This window comes from Heterocephalus glaber, unplaced genomic scaffold, assembly GCF_053883595.1.
Source record: "Heterocephalus glaber isolate CG9 unplaced genomic scaffold, H.glaber_assembly_v1.0 deba00001509, whole genome shotgun sequence".
NCBI lineage: Eukaryota > Metazoa > Chordata > Mammalia > Rodentia > Bathyergidae > Heterocephalus > Heterocephalus glaber.
In genome coordinates, this window is record NW_028258325.1 from 7,781,062 (window position 1) to 7,793,987 (window position 12,926).

The window sequence follows — 12,926 nt, forward strand, 5'->3', positions numbered from 1 at the left end:
TTCATAACGATGAACTAAAGTATTCTGGTTATTCCTTATGTCTCTTAGCAACAGTTCTCTAAATACCCTCAGATTCTCCCATTTCCCATACCTGCTCTTAGCTTTGCAAGCAACCACTTCTATGAGCCCTGTCTTGCATCTTCTTCCCAAATGTTAACAGTCATATGCCTGGCTTCTTTTGTATTCTCTTTCTACTGCATCCATTACTCAGATTACCTAAACAAAATAGCAATGAACAGGAGAGAGGAGGGTGTCTGACTGACACACCCCAGCCTTCTCTCCCTTCCCTTCCATCTCCCACCTCCATGCCATTCTCCTCTCAAGCCTGTTGGACATCAAGAGCTCAGGAACCCGTAGGCTGAGATGCTCTTCCCAGAAGGTGAAGATAGGAGTAAAGAAAGGAAAACTTCCCACTATGAGTGAAAGGGAAGGAAACTGAGGAATGGCTGGAACCACTTACATATTAATTTATTGTGCTTTTTTCACACTCCTATTGGAAAGGCAAAATCCCTGTGGGTCTCGGATACCAGGTCTTGGGTTCTAGTTAGTAACACCCTTATTCATTATTTCTGCCTTCACTTTCTCCTTGCCCTTTCTTTCCTTCCACCTCCTCTTCTCCTGCCTCCTCCTGATATTTCTTTCATCCCTCCTTTCCTCCTTCTTCCTTACTTCCTTCTGTCCTTCCTTCCCATTTTAATCGACTACAGATCTAATAAAGATAGAAGTTTGGGCTTTTTGGACATATTTTTTAATCTTGGTTCTAATCTTCACTCTAACCAAAATCCTGTTTTAAAAGACTGTTCTCACCAAAAAAAGTGACTTTTGGAGGCAATTTCTGGGCAACAGGGATCTCTCAATAACTGCTATGGAGTCCAGCATGCTGGGTCTCCAAGGTGGAACTGCCAGGGGAAATCGTCAGTGCCAAGCTGCTGCTCCCCTGACCTGTGAAGGGCTCACAGGTGTCTGTCTGATTGGCCCTCAAATTGCACAGAAAGAGGTAGTGACAGCTTGGTTCCACCCAGTCCCCTGAGTTATGCGTAGTTTTGCTCGACTCTTGTCATATTCTGGCAGATTTCACAAAGTTGTGCTGAATGTGCAAACAAAGGCGAAAGACAAACAATGGTCCAAGCAGCTTTGAGATTGCCTCATTAAACTGCTCCTTGCTGGAAGCGCAGTGCTTCCAGCAATGAACACATCTGAGCTCTACGGTGATGTCCCCATCTAAAGCTCCATTCCCATCACTTTGAGATGATAAACCAGCCCCATCTGCAACCAGGAGGAAACAAATAAAATAAGGAAGATAAAAGAAAGCCCAGAAACCCGCCCGCTCTAATGGAGTGCAGCCCATTACCAGATGAGATGATTTTCAGTTCTGTTGCTGCCCTGTCAGCCTTGTCACTAATGAGCCATCTCCCTGAGGTATTTCAGACTCAGTTTACCTTTGCACACTCACACCTGTGCTTTCTATGTGAAGCCTCCACCGAACTCCGCAGATTTCTTCTGTTGAGCGATAGCATGGTACAGCACACTCTCCAAAATCCTTTTTTAATTTCAGAAGTGTGCATTTCTGAGGGCATGAAAAAGTCCTTTGGAAACTATAAGATTCCAAATAAACGTGAAATTACACTAAGTGCAAGGTCAATGTGTTTTCCATTGGCAGTATATGCGGAAGTGTCGTTTCATTGACCAAAGTTTTCATTATGCATAAAGGCAGTGGGGGGGGCACTCCTGTTGCTGAATACCTACTGTATGTACAGTACTACATCATAGGACTTCTGCTGTTTAATCCTCAGAGGCACTTTATCAGCGAGGTGTTGTTAGACCTTCTCTCGGGAGTGGGATGTAGTGGAACCAAAGATGGGTCAGAATTTTATAAATTCATACAACCTACAAATAGAGAAGCTAGGATCCAAAATACCTTGGCTGCTCCACAGTTTTGATTTAGTTACTCATTTACTTTGCCCTGGTTTGCTGTGACTTAAGAGATGCTGAACAAGCCAGCATCAGCCAACTGCCTTGTCCTGAACACAGAAGAATGGGGCAAAGTAAAAACTAAGTAAACCTTAGGCAGAAGGGAAGAATCTGAAAAGAATTCAGTTTCACTAGGGATAAGTTGCAGACCTCAGGGGGATCGTTTGCTCTCTCTCTGGCTCAGTTTGGTCATGTGTAAAACATAATGGAATGGAAGAACCTAAAATCCTCACAGGGTCCTCGTGAGATTGCAAGTGATTATTTTTAATTTGAATTCTAGATGCACTCATTTAACCTCACATGACTATAACATGACTTTCATGGAATTAACCAACCCAGGAGAAAAAGAACAACAACTATCTGGTCAAGGTGAAGGGTCAGCCCCACACGGCAGTCTCTGAATGGATTCCTGAAGGGCATGCATTCACTCAGGTCACTCCTCCTCCATGAGATGCAGTGATGAGACCTGGCTCTTCTTGGATCTGTGTGTCACTCAGTGATGGAACCACATTCTGAGACTTATTCACTCTTCATTCCATCGTGGTGTAAACATCACAGAGCTCACTTAGACGACCCTACGCGGTTCATCTTGAGATGCAGGTGGACATCAGGAGTATAGACTGTAATACATATACTCTATCACCAATGGAAATGTCATTTTGGAGGTTGGGAATGATTGCAAATTATGTCCTGGGTCATTGTGCCCAGAACATGCTGTATGATGAATGCATCTTTATTTGATTCATATTTTAACTCTTCTGTGAGCTAGAGTTCCATGTGATTGTAGACATAGCAATGGTACTAAAAAGTGTTTTTGACAAAGAGCTGATACTGGCATCAAGAGAATCTAGTTGCATTCTCCTGGGTTTGTTAATCCCATGAAAGTCATGTTATAGTCATGCTAGGTTAAATGTGTGTATTTAGAATTGAAAATAAAAAGCTTCCCAGTCTCCCCGTCTTTGAATTCTACGGAGGATCCACCTCTGTAGATATGTTTGGGCCAGCTCTCTCTGTCTTACTTGGCTTTCTGTCACTGTGGTAAAATACCTGAGATGATCACCTTATGAAGAGGAAAGGTTTGTTTCACCATGTGTTTCAGAGTTTTTGTCCCCTGAGCACTTGGTCCCATTGCCTTTGAGTCTGCGGCAAGGCAGCATGTCTCAGTGAGGAGCACATGATAAAGTAAGCTACTCACTTCCCAGCAGCCTGGAAGCCAAAAAAGAGAAAGAGGCTGGGATATGCAGTCCCCCTCCAGTGCTCACCCCAATATAACCTAAGACTCATCACCAGGCCTCACCTATGAAAGCTTATGCCCCCAGCAGTAGCATTAAGCTGAGGACCAAGCCTTGGCAGACATCTCAGATGAAACTTTAACACTCTCCAAGAGCAGAGTGCCTAAAACAGGCTTGGTCTTGGCCTTCCTGTCCACACCCAGCGCAGCTGCTGGAGGAGGCCTAGGCTTCCAAGACAGAAGGAATTATGGCAAAAGTATCTTTTCCGGCAACACCAAGAAGGTGATTCCACAGGGCCCCTTGCCTACTCTATCCTCCCCTGGACTGTGGTTGTCTGCAGGCAGTATGAAATATATTTCTCCTCTAAAAATACCTTCGGTGCAGACTCTGCTAAGCTATGGACTGGCCTTCCCAATAACAACCAAGAGAGCAAAACAAAGTTGAGGTGTCTCTCTCCCAAGAAGCCTTCCTTTGCTCAGGAGAAGTGCCCTACCATCTGCCAACTTCCTGTGGAACAGAAAGAATTTGAGCTCCCTTCCCTAGGTAAGGATGAGGCTGGCCCTCTTGAGAAGTGAGAGGCCAATCCCTCCCAAGTAACCCATACAGAGGCCCCCAGCTCAGAACAAAATCTACTGGTTTGAACCTCCCAACCAGATGGTAGACCCCCAAAAAGCTACCCCCATATAATCTAATAGACACATTTTCCTTCCCAGCAACAAGTAAGTGGCACAGGAACCTTTGCAGTTCATCCAGACTGATGCCTCCCAAGTTCATCTTCAGATGAGATCTTCTCTGTCTCGTACAACCATATTCCTATTGCAGCTGCTGCTGCTGTACAAACCATCCGGGCCATGAAGAAATTGGAGGAATACTCCCCAGGGCAGGGACATGTCCAGAAGAGTCTTGGTCTTTTCCTATTTAATTATACCCACTGCAGCTGCATAGTACCCTTATTCAGTTTTATGAGTCCAAGTTTATGAAAAGACAAGCCCTTGAAGCTGCTGGCTGTACTCATCTTCCTGGTTTCAGAAGATCAGCTCCATACCTCCAGCCACCGTTCTATCTCTGTCTTTGGTACAGCATCCCATTGCTTCAGGCTCAAGTTCTCCTTTTGTCATGGTTGGCCACACTGGTTAATCCCGAGACAAATCTGCTCTGTTCCACACTGGTCAATCCCTGAGCCCACTCAGAGCCAGGCACATGTTCTTGCACAAGTGGAGAGTTTCAGCATGGCTTCTGCCCAAGGTATTCCATATCTGTCATGGACAGTGAGAGGCTGCTGCTGATCTTCCCAGTTGTCTGTGGACCCCCTCTACCACTTGAATTTCTATCACTTCCAACCAGATCTTACTTTTCTTGAAATAAGTGTGCTACTGCTTATTACATCAGATATGACCACAACTTCTCGATCTGTGAATCTAAAGTTGTGGGCAAGTTTTGGGCAATCACATTGACCTCTCTAAACATAAACAACACTCAGAGCCTAGGAAGTCTGATTACACTCAGAGACTCAGGAGTCAAATACAGAGGAAACCATCCTTCCCCCATTCTGACCTCCTCAGATACTCATTACAATAAATCTATTATGTGTTGCAAAAATATGTTATTCTGTACATTTGATATCTGGAGAATATGTTAAGAGCTAGAAAAAATTTCTAGTAGAGTGAACCAAGGTTTTGTTTGCTGTGACAAACATTACTAAATATTGAAGTCTTCCAAAATCATTCTTTATTTTCTAACATCTTTCTTCTGAGAGCAACACTTTCCACTAGGATTTTGTTACTGTGGTCCCACTTAGCCACAGGAATCTAAGGTGTGAATTTCTTTTCAGATTGCTAACAGACCTGGAATGATGTCATAGCTCACAGTCTTAGATCTCAATGAAAATGAACTTGAAGATAAAACCACAGATAGCATGATTTTTCTTTTCTGTTATCATTTTTCCAGATCACAGTTCTTATATTTCCACTCATTATGGTCATTTTTTGGAACAATGAACCTGTATCCATTTTATTATTCATTATTCAAAGACTATCATGGTTGCTTATTAATGGAATGAGCAGGAATTGTTTGTCTTGTACAGAAAAAAACAGTATGAGTTCTTTACCTCCTACTGTACAGTAAATTTCCCCTTCCATATATGAATATTCCCCTACTTTAGGAGTAGAAAGGTCAGGTTTATTGGCTTTTATAACTTGAATCATTAAAAAGTAGGCACATATTATAGATTGTTAAAATACCTAAATAATATTTAATGAAAATCCTCTACCAAGTTCAGTTCATGTTCATGTTTATGGGGACAGAAAAATTGGACACTAAAATATCGTGAACATGTAACAGCACTAAAGTCAGAAAAATACTAAAACATTTACATAAGAGTAAAATTCAGGAAGAAAACAAGGGAATCCAACCAAAACACTGAGCATTCAAGATCTAGAAGGCATCTTCTGGAAAGACAAGGTTTGGGTCATATATTAATCACCTTCCTATTGTGGGACAAACTGCTCAACATAGACAAATTAAAAGAGGTGAAATTTATGGCTTACAATTTAGAGGGTTAGTCCATGGTTATCTCAGTCCTTGGCAGAAACAACATGACAGAAGGGCATGGGCAGAGGAAACATGCTCAACTCATAGCATCCAGGAAGCAGAGAAAAGGAGAAGAGACCCAGAATAAGGGACCAGGGACCAGAAGTATACAGTTTCCAAAGTCACACCCCCATGACTCACACACACACACCCAGATGGGTGTTTACTAATCTCCTAGACACCTCTCGAGTCAGTTAAGTTGCCAATTAAGATTAACCATCACAGTCAAAACAAATTAAATTAATATCCCAGTACCAAACTTTATACAGTATGACCTTAGGTTACTTACTCTCTCTCTCTCTCTCTCTCAAAGAAATCTTCATAACATTTAGTAAATTTCCTCATATTAATCTATGAGATCAAGTCAATTTCTTGGCAAGAGGAAGGGTGAATGAAGCAAAATCTGAAATGATTTGTTTACCACACTCAACACAATGTTTAACATGTAGTACATTTGAAAGATATATTAATTGTATTATGAATCTCATTTATGGAACAGTAACTAGGCATCAGACAGTCTCTTGGATACAACACTTTGTTACTTTTCCAGTAAACAGTAGCCATTCCCTGTCCCCTAGGTGGTCCCGATGGGATAAGACATACATTTACTGATTTAAGTAATAGATGACCAAGATGCCCCGATTTGTCCAGGACTTTACAGTTTTACACCAAATGTTCCAAGGCACAATGGATAAAGTCTCCACTGTTCAATAAAAATTTGTTAAGCCATTATTTGAGCCAAGAAGTCAACATAAATGTTGCAGCCAGCATCTGAAGCTGATCATCCTGGGAATGCCTATTCTCCTCATAAGAAGGGAGAATGACCTCCTTGGGGAAAGTAGGATGACTTTTGGCTGGGAATTTAGCTCAGTGTTTCCTCCACCTGCTTCGAAAGCCCAAGGTCCCAAGTTCTATCCCTGGTACCAAAAGAAAAAAAAAAGAAAAGAAAGTAGGATGACCAGTATCCATGAGGAGGCACAAAGGTTATATGTAGAATTGTTGAAAATATACATCTTTGAATTTATGAGAAAGAAAGGGAACATATATGTCCTAAGGGGAAAAAAGTCAAGTGTATTTTTAAGTCACACAATATAAAAAATGTGGCCTTATACCATGACCTCCAGAAACAGTCATTTTATTTATTTCATGATGTCTTGGACTGGCTGTTCAGTTCACAATTCTGCTATCTGGCAGTGGCCAACTCATTATTTACCAGACCAGATCTCCATTGCGATAGCTAATGGGTCAAGGGTAAACTCCTTATCCATCTAAGTAACCAACCAAGGGGAGAAAAAGTCATAGGGACTGGAAATCATGACAACTGAGCCACAGTGATGGCCTCCTTCTGGGTAGAAGATCCAAGTATTTCAGTTCTTTCAGGTCCTTGAATCTCCCCGGTGTCTTGTCTTTCCAGATTTTTAATGTTCCTCTTGTATTGTAGCAGACTCTTCAAACATACTTTCAAATATGTCTTATTTTCTTAAGATACCCAGGATCATATTTTTATCACTTAATATAAAGTGGTATAAACACAGATATTCGGTACTAAACCAACTTTCTGAGTTCTCTGGGCATAAGAATCCTTTCTTTCTTTCTTTCTTTTTTTATTCTGTACTGGGGATCGAACTCAGGACCTTGTGCTTGTGAGGCAGGCACTGCACTACAGAGCTAAATCACCAGCCCAGAATCCTTTATTCTTACACAACACTGTACTGGTACAGTCCAAGTCATAGAACGGGAGTGTAATAAACAGTGGGAAAACAGATAAATAAATATGAAAGTTGCTAAACCAAAAGCAATATTTTGATAGTACATGTTTGTCTTAACTTGAAGGATGAAAGATGTATGACTTCAAAATAAGCATTTGTCACCAAAAGTTTTCCAATCACTTACTTTGAAATTAATCAGAAGATCCTATGATCAATTATCCCAAAAGTATTTGCTAATGATCTTGAGCAGAGGAGACATTTGTGAATCTAGACCTACCCTGTAATCCTCTGGCACTGAACATTAAAAGGAAAAGATTTAAATAATCCTGAACATAATGCTGAAAACTCTAGATTTTTTCTAAAACTCCATTCCACACTTATTTGGGCATTATTTTAAAATGTCAATCTTGATGTTCACTTTGGAGAAGACTTAATAAATTGTATTTTCTTGTCTCAATTTGAAATCAACTGAGATGGAGTTAAAAATAAGGCTCAGAGGAAATGAATATACATATTTTTTTTTACTGTGAAAAGTCATGTAGGTGGGTATAGCTAATTATATGGAAATAGCGGGTTTGCTAAAAGCCTCCCTGGAATGGGCAGCTTTACACAAATGATTGTAAGCAGCTTTTACCCGAGAATGAGGTCTTTATAACTTAATTTACTCTAAGGATTTTAGCAGAGTAGACCTCGTATTTTCCACTGCCACGCAGATTCCAAAAGAAGGAAAGAGAGGCCAACTTAGACAAAACTTCTCCTAGTTCCTTCTAAGAGTGAGGAAAGGTAGAAGTTGCTATAGAACAGGAAGGTCACAGAGAAGTATTCAGATTCTCCCAGAAACAAGAAGCCTGGGAAAGGACTTTCCTTACTGAAAGACCGTTATTGTGCTGATATTTTTCAAGAGGTAAAGAGGTACAGTGCAGAGCAGGGCTGAAGGCTTTAAAATAAAACAGCTCTAGAGTCAAATCATAACTACCACTTAGATATTTATCAAGCCGTGTGACCTCTCTCAGTATAGTTTCTAAGTCTGTGGAGGAAATTCTGTCTACTCCCTTACAGGAATTTTGAAAACATAAAATGAGATGATACATATAATTTGCCAAATGTGATCTGTGGCAAAATAAACAAATAAAATAATTGGAAAATGAAAATAATGAATTTATGGCAATAATAGAGTTATAATAGATCAAGAAGGAAAGGGAAGCTTAGAGTTCTAATCAAAGTTACCATCAATTACACCTAATATTCAGCAAAAATTTATTATGCTCTAGGCAAAAACTCACAAAATGCTTCTTCCTTGTCTTATTTAACAATGATAACTGTAGATTGTAAGTATTGCCATGTACTCTTTTACACAGGAATGAAGACTGTGGACTGGAACAGCTACGTAATGTAGTCAGGAGCAACTGAATGAAGACCTGAGCTAGAAATTCAAGCACATGAAGTCTGAGTTCAGAGACTGTGCCACTCAGGGCATCCTGCTACCCCACACCCAATGAGCAAGGAAGAAATGCAAGAATGAACGAGGAAGAAAATCTTCAGCAAGCAATGGACCCTCGCTGTCGGTTCCAGCACAGTAACAGTGAATTTGATGTGTCAGTTGCCTGAGTTGGGGGGTACCCAGATATTTGGTAAGGTATTTCTGGGGATATCAGTGAGGGTGTTTCTGGAAGACATTAGCATCTGAATCAGTAGGCTGAGGAAAGACCTGCTCCACACCACCAGTGTTGGTGTATACTCTCTGTTCTCTTGAAGGATTAGATACAACAAAGGAAAATTTGCTCTCTCTTTTGGAAGTGCAACATGCATCCTCTTCTGCCCTTATAGATTCGGGTTTTCAAGGCTTTGAACTGAGACAGAATTACACCACTGATTATCCCTCACTATCTTGTCAGTCTGCCACCACAGAGAAGTCCATGTTGTATATGTCATCTATCATCTACTCACTTTTCTATCCCTCAATTAATTTATCCTATTGATTCTGTTTCTCTAACTAATACAAGTATTAAAGAATCATCATCATTTCCCATCTTTATGTTTTCCTGAAGGCTCACTCAATATTTCCATATGACAGTTTCCTTTCCTCTTTGACCTTACAATGCTACACACGTGCAATGATGTATTAAACTCTGTGCATTTGAAATAACTCAGCAAATATCTCCAAGAATAAAAGTTCAGGTGAATAAAAAGACTGATACATATTGGAAAAGTTTAAAGGTGGTGAATTTCAAAGTCATATCAAGTCTTGGCCAAGTAACAAGGAAGGAAAGATCTGACAGTAATCTATGTGTATACAAAAGTCTGAAAAGAAGAAGTGCAATGCATAAAACAAGTTTGTTTTTCTCTCTGTACATTTTTAAATTGTGTTTAGGAACCTGGGATAAATCCAAGAAGAGACCACAGAGGGACTAGAATGTGAAAATGCCTGCAGATATTGAGGGCCAGACCCAAAGCTAAGATTTGGCAAAACTCCCACGGAGAAATAGAATACTGATTAAAAGGCTGGAAAAATATCCCTCAGTTTTCTCTTAAGGATTTTGTCATGTTCAAACTGGATGAAGAGGGCTAAGTCCTAAGTCAATAGTGGGCTTATGTAAATAGCACATTGTTGGCAGGGGTGAGAAAAGGAGAATGACAGAGCTATCCTTAAAGTTAGGCTGTTTCCACTGAGGGAGAAATCTTAAGTGACGGGAGGTGTGATTGAGTATAATATCCACCTTGAGTAGACTGGTATAAATTCATTGCTATGGGAATCAGAGAAATTTTTAAACAAACACTTCTGAAGGATGTACCTGGAAAGAGAGAAATAGAAAACCCCTAGCAAATAAATCAACATAGATTTAAGGGTCTACATAATGGTTGACATTATATTATTTGTTCAAGGATAAAAATGATCTTCGTGTTAAGATTCAATTTCCATGTAGTGAAGTGGGAAGTACATAAAAATCTCAATGCAGAAAAGGTAAAGCAGTCTTTTTGGCCCTGCAAGAGTAGTTGTTCATAGAGGTTGTCGTTATCAAGAAGGTTGCTTGTCAGCTGAGTGCAGGAAAGCACACACTGTGGGTGGAGTTAAGTATTCTGAGCCCGAGTGGCACTTTTGCTGCTGAGTTTCTATGTTGTAGGAGATTATTTTATTTGTTTAAAATATTCACTGGACTCTACGTTGTCAACCAATACCAGACCCTCTTGATGGCCTTCCTGTAACATAAGAAAAATGCCCACCACAATGACTGCAATGGCAATGATTACAATGATGGTGATGATGACAATGTTATGCACTTGGCCAATACATCGAAAGGAATACAATGTTTAAGATTCATCTTTCTTTACCACCACCTCTCCTTTTCTCTGCTGTAGAAAAGACTCCTAATTAAAGACTCATTCTTCATCCAAAGAATGAAAATCACATATTGATCACAGCCATAGTCCACATCCAGCCCATAAGTATTTCTGAGCAAGAAATAGCCTTTGTTATTTCTAACCCGTGGAATTTTATGACTTTCAATTTTTCAGTGTTTCTGAAATTCACTTACCCAGAGATTTGGGGAAAAAATGTATTTTTCCTATACTAAATTGTATGAAAATTGAACACATACATTTAAAATAATAAATAAAATGTTCTAAATGGAAATTGATCTAAAATTTTGGAAACTTCCCTTCTTCTAAAATATTATTCTGAATACAGATAAAAGTAACTTGATTTCTCAGTATCATCATGAATATTGATTAATGAATTTTATTCTAATATGAATCTGGACTCTATGTCTGCATTTGAATCCAGGTTCTTCAATTGTTAGCCCTAAGACTTTAAACAATTTACTGAATCTCTCTGTCTCAATTTCTGAATCTGTAAAAAGTAGACTAATACTTTGAACTGTTGGATATGAAAGTTATTAATACATCTAGAATTTCTAGTGTGGTTACTGATGTGGAAATGGTCCAAGAGACAGCAGTTATCCCTGCAGTAGCCGTCCTTAAGCTCTGTGCTTGCATAGAACAACACAATCCCAGTGTGTACGCCTTCACTGCCAATCTTTCCTGCTTCATGCTCGGGCACTGTTAACATTACTGGTTCCAGCATTCCTCTAATGTCAGAACATTAACCTGTTAATCTGTCACTTCCTTGTCCTAGAGGAATTTTTAACCAAGAATCAGAAAAGGACCTATTATTTAATGGGGATAAAAGGAGCAGGTCCAAGTACTCAATGTATTGTTTTTAGTATATTATTGGGTAAAAACTCAAAATTTTAAAAGGCAATTGAGAAGCATTTTAAACAAAATATGTTTTTTACTCATTAAAATATTAATAACTAGATAGGAAGTTGACTGGTTCTTCCAATAGCGGTTGTTAACATTTTTCTTCCAAAATAGTATCAGTGATAAGCAGGATTTCTGTACCACAGCTATTCAAATACTGAGGTGGACAGTTTCAGTATCCATAGTCAAACACAGTAAATACCCAGTGACTTTTTCCATTTCTTGAAATGACAACCATCACCTTGTTGCTTTATTTCTGAGGTGTGCAATGATAATGAAACTTCATTACTATTTTCCTTTCTCATTTAGAACAATGATATTAGGTTTTGTTAAATTCTCCAACCAAAATATTGTAAAGTAAAGTAAGTAAAATTTTCCAAGATATACAGTAAGATATAGAGATATCTTTTTCTTATTTACAAACATTATAAGGGAATGGAATGGACTTTTATTTTGCTATGTTATGCACACCCCAAGACAGATTCTCACACACATGTGTTCACAGATGAAGGAGAAAATGTATTTTGCTAAGTGTCCAAAGGCAGAATTACCCAAATATCTTCTAGTAAGTATCATGGATAAGGATCATTTATGATCATCAGTGTAAACCAAAATGATTATATTAGAGTGCTAACTTAATAATCAATTTTAATTACATGAGACACAAAGGAATAGATTTGCTACCATAACAAATAACCACTGACATCTCAGTGACTTAAAGCGGCAAAAGTGTGCTGTTCATGAACCATTACAGGTCAGCAGGTATGAAAATCCATTCTTTGTCTGTTAGTCAGGACTCAGACTTCGATATAATTTCCCCAATCTGGAAGAGCACCTAGCTCCACATCACAGAAAAAGTCAGCATGAAGAATCTCCTGTCATATCTTAATTTTCTGTGTCCAACTTGTGCATTTCATTAATAAGCATAATTTGATCATTTGTAATCTGGGATAAATGCAGGGACTGAACAATGTACGTGAGCCCAGAGGAAAACAGTGTTGAGTAGAACCAGAGTCCAACACAGTGAATGGCTATCACTCAAACCAGACTGAGAGGAAAGGGAATCTGAGCACATTTTCTGAAAGAAGTATCGTCAGAATAACTTATATAGCACGAATAGGTCACAGGCGCATCTGAGTGGAGAAGTGACAGAAAGTTCTAGTTCCAT